The sequence below is a fragment of the Ornithorhynchus anatinus genome, chromosome 3, assembly GCF_004115215.2.
Source record: "Ornithorhynchus anatinus isolate Pmale09 chromosome 3, mOrnAna1.pri.v4, whole genome shotgun sequence".
Taxonomy (NCBI): Eukaryota; Metazoa; Chordata; class Mammalia; order Monotremata; family Ornithorhynchidae; genus Ornithorhynchus; species Ornithorhynchus anatinus.
Genome location: NC_041730.1, coordinates 32081587 through 32093964, shown reverse-complemented (window position 1 = coordinate 32093964; position 12378 = coordinate 32081587). Strand labels below are relative to the sequence as shown.

Sequence of the window (12378 nt, the reverse complement as noted above, 5' to 3'; positions counted from 1 at the left end):
TTCTATTAAAACAGTTGCCATACTTCAGTCTATTTAACACAACCTCACCAATGACCCTGAGATCCAGCAAAGTGTGGGCAACCTGTTGCCATGTGAAGAAACGACTTGGCCCTTTGCCACATCTTTTAAGTCACCTTTTCAGTCATAGCCATGAAGAGGGCTGAGATGGAGTTCACCCCAAGGTCTTAAATGCTCTTCCACACACTTTTATAAGCTAAGGAGCAGGTGAGAAGGGGATGCAGTCTGTGTCCCACATGAGGCTCACAGTGTGATGTAAAGAAACAAGGAAGCTGTTCATCTTGAAGGGCTCTTTGATTATTATCATTACTATTAATAATAATGATTACTATTATTTTCAGCAATTAGGAAGGCCCAGTTCTGGCTCCTCTTTTTTAAATGACTACACCTTACGCAGCTCTTCTGTTTCCACAGCTTCTTCTACCACTTCTGTGTAGGTGACTCCCAAATTTACCTCACTAGCCCCAACCTCTTTCTCCATACAGTCTAGCATTTCTTGTTTGTTAATTTTATTGTTTATAATATGTTAAGCGCTTACCATGTGGAGAAGCAGCATGGCTCAGTGAAAAGAGCCCGGGCTTGGGAGTCAGAGGTCATGGGTTCGAATCCCCGCTCTGCCACTTGTCAGCTGTGTGAGTAGGCAAGTCACTTCACTTCTCTGTGCCTCAGTTCCCTCATCTGTAAAATGGGGATTAAGACTGTGAGCCTCACTTGGGATAACCTGATTACCCTGTTATCTACCCCAGCACTTAGAACAGTGCTCTGTACATAGCGCTTAATAAATACTAACATTACTATTATGTGTCAAGTACTGTACTAAGTGGTGGGATGGATACAAACTAATCAGGTTGGACACAATCCGTGTCCCACATGGGGCTCACAATATCTAATCCCCATTTCACAGATGAGGTTGCTGAACCACAGAGAAGTGAAGTGACTGCCCAAGGCCACAGAGTAGACAAGTGACAGAGCCAGGATTAGAACCCCAGTCCTTCTGACTCCCAGGCCAGTGAGAGAGCCAGGATTAGAAGCCCGGTCCTTCTGACTCCCAGGCCACTGTAACATCCATTAGGCCACGCTGTAACATCCATTAGGCCACGCTGCTTCTTTTGCCTCCAGGACATCGCTACATAAATATTCTACCAACACTTTAAACTATCCAAAACTGAACTCTTCTTCCTTCTCAAATCCCCTCCTCCACCTAACTTTCCCAACTAGTTTAGCTCTATGTACAGGAATTGGTGCATATACTCTGATGAGTATATGATAGCTGCCCCAGTGCTTAGTATAATGCCTCTTCTAGACTGTGAGCCCATTGTTGGGTAGGGATTGTCTCTGTTGCCGAATTGTACTTTCCAAGAGCTTAGTATAGTGCTCTGCACATAGTAAGTGTTCAATAAATATGATTGAATGAATGAGTGCTTGGCACATAGTAAAAACTTAAATACCATAATTACTATCATCACCAACTTTCCTTTCTCTCAAACTTGTAAACTTGGCATTATCGTGGACTCTTCCCTCTCTTTCAAAGCACCGTTAAATCCTGCCATGTTTCTGTCCATGACAGTGTCTCCAGGATCCACCCTTCCTCTCTATCATCCCAATGCCTATCACCCTAATCCAGGCATCTGTCATAGCCCAGCTTGACTACTGCGTCAACCTCCTCACTGGTCTCCTTGCCTCCATTCCCTCTCCAGTCTGTACTTCCCTTTGCTGACCAGATCATTGCTTTTAAAATATCATTTTGCCATATCTTCCTACTTCTCAAAACCCTCCAGTGTTTGCCTAGTTTCTGCCCGGATCAAGTAGAAACTCCTCACCATTGACTTTAAGGTACTCCATCAGCTATCAGCCCCTTGTTTACCCTCACTTCTCATGTTACACCCAGCTTGCCCACTTTGATCTTCTCAAACCAACCTAGTCACCCACCCTTGTTCTCATCTCTCATTCAGCTGACCTCTTGCTCATGCCCTCCCTTTTCCTACCACTGTCCTTCCCTTCACCTCCAGCTCAGACCACTGCTCCCCCTATTTTCAAAGACCTCCTGAAATTGTAACTTCTCTTGGAGGGCCTTCTCTCCTCTCCCCAACCTATATAACATCAACGGTTTCTTCATAATTTTCAGGTGGGTATCTTTATACTTTTTCACTGAATTTATTTTAGTATCTTTTTGGTTATATTGTAAGCTCCTTATTTTACTCTATATTCCCATTTATATTTTTATTATTATTTATACTTATATTACCTATTTATATTACTCTATTTAGTCTCCCAAATTCTTCGCACAATGCTCGGCTCCCACCATAAATCTTATTGATCGATGGATTACTAAGGAGGGAAGGGACTGCGGCTTATGCTTGGTTTTTCAGGCATACTAGCATGCAAAATTGGATAAATCTTACAAGAGTTGGGCTTTCAAACTCAAAGAGCAAATCGATATGGTAGTTGCTAGGACTGTGCTTATTTACTCAAGAGTATTAAGACTCTACTTTGTGCAGAGCACTGTAAGAGACATCTGAGAATAATAGAATCAAAATACACACCCCACTACTCCAGGACCTTACTCCAATAAGAATTGTGGTATTCGTTAAGCACTTACTATGTGCCAGGCATTGTACTAAGCACTAGGGTAGATACAAGATAATCAGGTTGGACATTATCTCTGTCACATATTGAGCTCACAGTCTTAATCCCCATTTAAGAGGTGAGGTAACAGGCCCAGAGAAGTGAAGTGAGCTCATTGTGGGCAAGGAATGTGTCTGTTTGTTGTCGCATTGTGCTCTCCCAACCACTTAGTACAGGGCTTTACAAACAGTAGGCACTCAATAAATAGGATTGAACAGTGTCACCAGCCCCTGGGTCGTACCAACCAGGACCTCATGCATGACAGCTGTGAATCTATGTCGCAGTCATTGATAGGTCCAGGTCCAGGTAGAACAGGGAGAGAAAGCCCCACCTCCCTCCATGCTCCACCCCCCCGCCCAGGTCAGCAATCACCTGTCTCGGGTAGAACGCATCACAGTGCCTTTGCAAAGTCTCTTCCTTATTGTTGTTCACGGGATCACAAACAGTCATGAAAAAGACAGCTCGTTGTGTGCTCACCACAGAGCAAATGAAGTGACTTGCCCAAGGTCACACAGCAGTCAAGTGGCAGAGCCAGGATTAGAATCCATGACCTTCTGACTCCCAGGTCAATACTCTATCCACTATGCCATGCTGCTTCTCCCAATCTAACTATCTATAAAACTGGCTTTAAATTCAGGGAATTGTGTTGGAGATTTGAAAGGTACATGCATTTAACAGGGAATTTACTTTTATCCCACATTCACTATCCTTTATGTACATGGTTAAAATACTAATTAATAATTGCATTTGTTAAGCACTTACTATGTGCCAAGCAATGAACTAAGCGCTGGGATAAATTCAAGATGATCAGGTTCCACAAGGGGCTCACTTTTTAAGTAAGAAGAGAAGTTAAGTAAAGCCCCAAATCATAAAGTAGACAATTAGCAGAGCCAGGATTGAAATCCAGGTCCTCTGACTCCCAGGCCCGTGTTCTTTCCACTAGGTCATGCCGCTTCCCATTATTATTATTATTATTTTTATTGTGGCATTTATTAACTGTATATTATGTGCCAGGCACTGTACTAAGCACTGGGGTGGATACAAGCATATCAGTTTAGACACAGTCCCTGTCCCACATGGGGCTCCCAGGCTCAATCCCCATTTTACAGAAGAGAGAACTGAGGCACAGAGAAGTAAATTGACTTGCCCAAGGTCACACAGCAGACAAGTGGAGGAGCCAGGATTAGAACCCATGAGCTTCTGACTTCCAGGTTCGTGATCTATCCAGTACATCATGCTGCTTCCGGGCAATATTATCAATTATCAAAAGCTGGCATTAGACTTCATGAATACTGTTGGTTCCCAGTACTCTTCCTAGTGAAAAAGGAGGGGATAACTGGGAATGGGTGGTCATCAACCAGGTGTACTTTTTGTGATCATTTTTTCACCATCTTCATCAATGTTATTTACTGAGCATTTAGTACATGCTAAGCATTTAGGAGAGTGCAGTACAACAGAGTTGGGAGACACATTTCCTGCCCACAATGAAGTTACAATCTAGGGGGGAAGTGAGACATAAATAACTTAGACTATAAAAATGTATAGATTTGTACAAAAGCGCTGAGGGTTTTAGGGTGGGGCAAATAGCAAATGCCCAAAGGTCACAGAACCAAGTGCACTGACAGCGCAGAGGGGAGAGGGAACTGAGGAAGAGAGGGTTTAATCAAGGGAAGGCTTTTCATTCATTCATTCAATCATATTTATTGAGCACTTACTGTGTGCAGAGCACTGTCCTCAGCCCTGGGAAAGTACAATTCAGGAACAGATAGAGACAATTCCTGCCCAACAATGGGCTCATTGGAGCTGTGATCTTAATAATGCTTGAAGGTGGGGAGAGTAGTGGTCTAGTGCATGGGAAGCAGCGTGGCTCAGTGGAAAGAGTGCGGGCTTGGGAGTCTGAGGTCATGGGTTCGAATCCCCACTCCGCCACGTGTCAGCTGTGTGACTGTGGATAAGTCACTTCACTTCTCTGTGCCTCAGTTGCCTCATCTGTAAAATGGAGATTAAGAATGTGAGCATCACGTGGGACAACCTGATTACCCTGTATCTCCCCCAGCACTTAGAACAGTGCTCTGCACATAGTAAGCGCTTAACAAATACCAACATTATCATTATTTTGGGGGCGGGGGGAGGGGGAGTTCCAGGCTAGGGAGAGGACATGGGAAGGGGGTTGGCGGTGAGGTAAAGAAGATCCAGGTACAGTTACTTAACTGGAGTGAATTACATGAGCTAGGCTGTTGTGAGGTGGGAACGGGCAAGCTGATAGTAAGGAGTTGCTAATCGACATGGCAGTTGATGACCAACTGCCAAAGGTTCTTGAGGTGTGGGGAGTAATGGACTGAATGTGTCATTTAGAATAATAATTTGTGTTGCAGAGTGAAGTCTGGCCTGGAATGCAGAGAAATAGGAGGCAGGGAGGTTAGGGAGGAGGCTGATGCAGCAATCAAAGCAGAATGGGATAAATGCTTGGATTAACGTAATATCAGTCTGGATGAAGAGGATAGGGAGGATTTACCAATATTATGAAGGTATAACCAACACGATTTGGTGACAGTGATGGAAAAGACAGGGAGGAGTACAGTGCTCTGCACACAATAAGTGCTCAATAATTGGGACTGAATGAATGAAAGGTCAGGGTTTGAGTGGGAAGATAAGGAGTTCAGTTTTGGACATGTTAAATTTGAGGTGTTGGCAGAACGCCCAGGTAAATATGTACTGAAGCCAGGAGGAAATGCAAGATAACAGGGAAGGAAAGAGGTCAGGATTGGAGATGTCGATTTGGGAATCTTTGGCATAGATGTGGTCTTCTTCCTACTGTCCTGCCGTCTTGGGGGTTCGATTAAAGCCTGGAATTCCCCAACGGTATTCACATTACTCGGTTTGCTGTTTTCTTGTCAAAAATGACTTATGGGGGAAGAGAAGACCGCAATTTAAGACTACCGGGGTCCGAGAAACAGTTTTTATTGAGAATGGCTGAATAACCTTATTTCCCGCCTCCTCCTCGCCCCCGTGCCCTGCCCATCCATGTGCATCGTCCGTGGCCCTTTACTTGAGTCAGTAGCTTGGCCTGGCGCAATATTCATTCAGTCAAAACTATTTATTGAACGCTTACTTTGTGCAGAGTACTGTACTAAGCGCGGGGGAAAATACAACAATAGAGACATTATCTGCTCACAACGAGCTTACGGTCTTGGGGGTGTGTACAACGGGATGCCCCCAGGCCATGCTAATAACTGGCTGCAGAGGCTTCTCGGGGCAGGGTGCAAGGCCAGGGACACCTGTAAGAAGCCCAGGGCCATGGATCCGGCCGGGCTGTGGGTGCGAGCCACAGTCACTTATTCAATCGTATTTATTGAGTGTTTACCGTGTGCAGAGCACTGTACTACGTGCTTGGAAAGTACAATTCGGTAACAGATAGTGAGCTCACTTCTTCCAGGATGCCTTCCCAGACTGAGCCCTCCCTTTTCTTCTGCTCCTCCTCCCCTCCCCATTCCCCCTTCTCCCTCCCTTTGCTCTTCCCCCTTCCCATCCCCACAGCACAAGTGCATATTTGTATATATTATTTATTACTCTATGTATTTTGTTAATGACGTGTAGATATCTATGATTCTATTTATCTTGATGGTATTGACGCCAGACTACTTGTTTTGTTTTGTTGTCTCCCCCATTTAGACTGTTAGCCCGTGGTTGGGCAGGGATTGTCTCTATCTGTGGTCGAATTATCCATTCCAGGTGCTTAGTACAGTGCTCTGCACAGAGTAAGTGCTTAATAAATATGATTGAATGAATGAATGAATCTATGATTCTATTGATCTCTTTTGATGGTATTGATGCCTACTTGTTTTGTTGCCTGTCTCCCCCATTTAAACTGTGAGCCCGTTGGTGGGCCGGGATGGTCTCTATCTGTGGCCGAATTGTCCCTTCCAAGTGTTTAGTACAGCGCTCTGTACAGAGTAAGCGCTCAATAAATACAATTGAATGAATCTATGATTCTATTTATCTCTTTTGATGGTATTGATGCCTGACTACTTGTTTTGCTTTGTTGTCTGTCTCCCCCATTTAGACTGTGAGCCCGCTGTTGGGCCGGGATGGTCTCCGTCTGTGGCCGAACTGTCCATTCCAAGCCCTTAGTACTGCGTTCTGCCTACAGCAAACGCTCAATAAATACGGTTGAATGATCGAATCCCTACCCACCAACGGGCTCACGGGCTAGAAGAAGAAAAGCAGTGTGGCTCAGTGGAAAGAGCCCGTGCTTGGGAGTCAGAGGTCATGGGTTCAAATCCTGGCTCTGCTACTTGTCAGCTGGGTGACTGTGGGCAAGTCACTTCACTTCTCTGTGCCTCAGTGACCTCACTTGTAAAACCTGCATGAAGACTGTGAGCCCCACATGGGACAACCTGATCACCTTGTAACCTGCCCAGTGCTTAGAACAGTGCTGTGCACATAGTAAGCGCTTAACAAGCAGCGTGGCTCAGTGGAAAAAGCCCGGGCTTGGGAGTTGGAGGTCATGGGTTCGAATCCTAGCTCTCCCACTTGTCAGCTGGGTGACTGTGGGCAAGTCCTTTCACTCCTCTGTGCCTCAGTGACCTCCTCTGTAAAATGGGGATGAAGACTGTGAGCCTCATGTGGGACACCCTGATTACCGTCTATCGACCCCAGCGCTTAGAACAGCGCTCTGCACATAGTAAGCGCTTAACAAATACCAACATTATCATTATTATTATTATTATTATTGTTAAAATGGGGATGAAGACTTTGAGCCTCACATGGGACAACCTGATTACCCTGTATCGACCCCAGCGCTTTGAACAGTGCTCTGCACATGGTAAGTGCATAACAAATACCAACATTATTATTATTAAAATGGGGATGAAGACTGTGAGCCTCATGTGGGACAACTTGATTACCCTGTATCTCCCCCAGCGCTTAGAACAGTCCTCTGCACATAGTAAGTACTTAACAAATACCAACATTATTATTATTATTATTAAAATGGGTAAGACTGAGCCTCACATGGGACAACCCGATTACCCTCGATCTACCTCAGCGCTTAGAACAGCGTTCTGCACATAGTAAGTGCTTAACAAATACCAACATTATTATTATTAAAATGGGGTTGAAGACTGGGGGCCTCACGTGGGACAACTCGATTACATTCCAAGCGCTTAGTACAGTGCTCTGCACATAGTAAGCGCTCAATAAATACTATTGAATGAATGATTACTGTGTATCTCCCCCAGCACTTAGATCAGTGCTCTGCACATAGTAAGCGCTTAACAAATACCAATGTTATTATTATTATGTGCCAAGTACTGTACTAAGACTGTGAGCCTCACGTGGGACAACCCGATTACCCTGGATCGACCCCGGCGCTTAGAACAGCGCTCTGCACATAGTAAGCGCTTAACAAACACCAACGTTATTATTATCATGGCTCAGTGGAAAGAGCCCAGGCTTGGGAGCCAGAGGTCATGGGTTTGAATCCCGGCTCTGCCACCTGTCGACTGTGTGTCTGTGGCCAAGTCACTTCACTTCTCTGTGCCTCAGTTCCCTCATCTGGAAAATGGGGATGAAGATGGTGAGCCTCATGTGGGACCACCTGATGACCCTGTATCTACCCCAGCGCTTAGAGCAGTGCTCTGCACATAGTAAGCGCTTAACAAATACCAACATTATTATTATTACCTATGGCAATTCTTTGGAAGCAGCGTGGTACAGTGGAAAGAGCGCGGGCTTGGGAGTCAGAGTTCATGGGTTCGAATCCCAGCTCCGCCACTTGCCAGCTTTGTGACTTTGGGCAAGTCACTTAACTTCTCTGTGCCTCAGTTACCTCATCTGTAAAAGGGGGGTGAAGACTGTGAGCCTCACGTGGGACAACCTGATTACCTGGTATCCCCCAGCGCTTAGAACAGTGCTTTGCACATAGTAAGCGCTTAACAAATACCACCATTTATTATTTTTTTCCTGAGATATACATTTTCCCATCCCATGAAACATAGCTTTACAGTCTAGTTTCGTAAGCGGTTAACAAATGCCAACATTATTATCATTATGCGAAACGGTATCGGTTAAGCGGCGGGGGAAAGGGGATCTGTTAAGCGCGGCCTAGGGGCCCCGCGCTGTTGCAGCTCGAGGGTGATGAGGCCGCCCCGGGGGAGGGGGGGCTCGGGGTCGCCATCCCCATTTTGCAGGAGAGGAAAGTGAGGCGGAGGGAAGCGAGGTGAGTGAGGTAAATCGCAGGGCCGACAAGAGGGCGGAGCCCGGCCCGCTGCGGGAGCGGGGCCTACGACTTGGCCAGAGGCCTCGGCCGCCTAATGGCAGGCAGGAAGTGGGAGTTGGGGAGCGGCGGAAATGACAGCTGGGCCGGGAAGGGGAGCCGCCGGCCGCCGGCGGGGCAGGGTAGGGCGGGGAGGAGAGGAGAGGGAGAGGAGAGGGGCGGGGACCGGCCACCGGCACCGGCGGCGGCAGCGGCAGCAGCGGGCGGCGCGGGGAGGCCGGCCCCAACGACTAGCCAGCCCGCCCTCTGCACCCAAAGTAAGCCGAGCCGCCTCGTCTGGCGCCGCGGGGAGACGCCGTCGGGGGCCCGGCCTCCTTCACAAAGCCTGGGGTCGAGGGAGGGACACCGCCGGCGGGGCCCCCACTGACCCTATGCTCTCCCCGGCCTCGGCCGTCCCTCCCCCGCCTTTGGTTTGGGGGCTCTCGTCCCCTCCTGGTGCGGGAAGGAAGGGACTGCGGTGGCGGGGCCGGCCAGGACTGACCCTATGCTCTCCCCGGCCTCGGCCGTCCCTCCCCCGCCTTTGGTTTGGGGGCTCTCTTCCCCTCCTGCTGCGGAAAAGGAGGAGACCGGCGGTGGCGAGGGCCTGCCACCACTGACCCTATGGTCTCCCCGACCACGGTCGTCCCTCCCCCGCCTTTGGTTTGGGGGGTCTGGTCCCCTGCTGCTGCGGAAAGGAAGGAGACCGGCGGCGGGGGCCGTCCAGGACTGACCCCGTGGTCTCCTCGACCGTCCCTTCCCCGCCTTTAATTTGGGGCTCTCGTCCCCTCCTAGTGAGGAAAGGAAGGAGACCGGCGGCGGGGCCCTGCCGGGACCGACCCCATGGTCTCCCCGATCTCGATCGTCTCTCCCCCGCCTTTGATTTGGGGACTCTCGTCCCCTCCTAGTGCGGAAAGGAAGGGGCTGCGGTGGCGGGAGCCTTTCAGGACCGACCCCATGGTCTCCCCGATCTCGGTCGTCCCTCCCTGCCTTTGGTTTGGGGGCTCTCTTCCCCTCTTGCTGCGGAAAAGGAAGGGGTTGCGGTGGCGGGGGCCTGCCAGGACTGACCCTATGGTCTCCCCGACCTCGGTCGTCCCTCCCCCGCCTTTGATTTGGGGGCTTTCTTCCCCACCTAGTGCGGAAAGGAAGGAGACCGGCCAGGACTGACCCATGGTCTCCCCGACCTCGGTCGTCCCTCCCCCGCCTTTGATTTGGGGGCTTTCTTCCCCACCTAGTGCGGAAAGGAAGGAGACCGGCCAGGACTGACCCATGGTCTCCCCGACCTCGGTCGTCCCTCCCCCGCCTTTGATTTGGGGGCTCTCTTCCCCACCTAGTGCGGAAAGGAAGGAAACCGGGATCGTCCCTCAGTTCCTCTTCCTCCCCCGCCTCAGGTGGGGAAGGAAAGGGGAGAGGCCCCGAGGTCCAGTCCTTCGTCCTCGGCCCAGCCCCGGTGTCTCCTCCGGGGGACGGCGGGTGGGTGGGCTTCTCCCCCAGAGGCCCGCCACGGTGGCTGCCGTGGTGGCGGGAGGAGACGCTCGTCTCTCCTCAGGAACGGGGAGGAAAAGGGGGTGGAAGCCATTTGGGGGACGTTGGCCTTCTCGGTGGGGGCGTGTACGACGGGCTGTCTTCCTAGGGGAAGAAAGGAGGCCGGCCGACGGGCAAGAAGGGGGCGAGAACTTCAAGGAGGGCTCTCTTTCTTTCCGCGGGTTTTCACGCCCAAAAGCTGGGAGGTGGCCCTCTGGTCCGTGGGCCGAGCCCACCTCCCCCAGCCCCTTTTTTCCCCAACCGAGTTGGAGGAGGAGGATTAGGCCGCAGTCGGCTAGACCGTCTCCCACTTGGGCCGGTCTCTCGCCAGGAAGAGTTGGAGGGAGGCCTCCTCCCCCTCCTCCCCCTCCCCCTCCTCCTCCTCCTCCTCCCCCTCCTCCTCCTCCTCCTCCCCCTCCTCCTCCTCCGCGTCGTCCCCTGCTCTGATGAGAAGCAGCGTGGCTCAGTGGAAGGAGCCAGGGCTTGGGAGTCAGAGGTCATGGGTTCGAATCCCCGCCCTGCCCCTTCCCAGCTGTGGGACTGTGGGCAAGTCACTTCACTTCTCCGGACCTCAGTGACCTCATCGGTAAAATGGGCATTACGATTGTGAGCCTCGCGTGGGACAACCTGATGACCCTGTATCTACCCCAGCTCTTAGAACAGTGTTCTGCACATAGTAAGCATTCAACAAATACCAACATTAAAAAAAAAGGTCGGCCGGCACCCGCTGCCCTCACATCTGGACACGAAATTTCATTCAATCATTCATTCAATATTATTTATTGAGCGCTTACTATGTGCAGAGCACTGTACTGAACCCTTGGGATGGACAATTTGGCAACAGATAGAGACAGCCCCTGCCCAACGTTGGGCTCACAATCTAATTGGGAAAAACGGACGGCAGAGCAGAACATGGGGGCCCTGTTCGTTCAGTCCTATCTAATGAGCACTCACCGCCCTGCCGAACACCGTACTGAGCGCCGGCGAGGCACCGGACAGAGACGCAGCCCCGGTGCCCACCACGATCTTGAGGCCCTCTGAAAAGGAAGGGATGTTTTTAACCACCACGGGGATGGGGTTGATCACCTCAGGGGAGATGCTTCCTTGGGGCTCGATACTGTAACCGCTTCCTTTTAGTGTGATCTTATAGGAAGTTGTGGTTTTCCTCTGTGGGTGTCTTGGGGCTGGGGGGGGGGGGGGGAGTGCAAGGAGAGTAAAAAGTCTTCCGATTTACAGATAGTGAATTCCTCCTCATGACTTGATCTGCTAGCCAGAATAAGAGTCTTTTATTGGTTGCACGGCTGGTTGTCGGCCCGCCAGACTGGTCTCTACAGTCCCTCCTCTAATGCTCAGTGTTTTTTTTTTTGTTTTTGGGTTGCTGTTGTTTTTCGATTTCTGTTCTTAAAGCCGAAAGGTCAGGTTAACCCCCGCGGTCATCTATTGGATCAGCTTAGCTTGCCTTTATCTAGAAAAATTTCCTCTCTTGGTTACAGATAGTCCCGTCGACTCCCGAAATTAGTCCCCTAAACTTTCCAAAATGGATGATTTTTTTTTTTTAGGGGAAGAATTATATTTTGTGATTTCACCAATCAGATGTCTTTTTTGGCTAACATGAGGAGTGATGATTTATCGCCGGGCCGAATCGACCCATTTGGTGGGCCGACGACCAGCCGCGCAGCCAATAAGAGACTCTTTTTCTGGCTAGCAGATCGAGTCATGAGGAGGAATTCACTGTCTGTAAATTGGAAGCCTTTTTTCTCTCCCCACAGAACTTGCCCAAGTAAGTCAGTGACTCATATACAGGCAGTAATAGATTATATTTTCCCTTGCCTGGTTGGAAAGAAATTGGCCCGCCAAGCTGAGAGCTCCAAGGAAGCACAGATAATTGCAGCAGCATCCTTTTTGATTCCCATTAGGGAAGACATTCATTCACTAAAACCTTATTTGAATGGAGGCGA

At 49.6% G+C, this 12378-nt stretch overlaps 1 protein-coding gene across 6 annotated transcripts in view; it reads left to right on the top strand.

Annotated features, from left to right (window-relative positions):
* The first annotated feature begins 9088 nt into the window (after window positions 1–9088).
* Window positions 9089–12378, top strand: part of CTTN (cortactin) — a 41936-nt gene continuing 38646 nt past the window's right edge. For all 6 annotated transcript variants that reach the window (XM_029060055.2, XM_029060053.2, XM_029060050.2 and 3 more), the window contains exon 1: window positions 9089–9177. The gene's annotated coding sequence lies outside the window, so the exon portion shown is untranslated. The remainder of the gene's footprint in view (window positions 9178–12378) is intronic.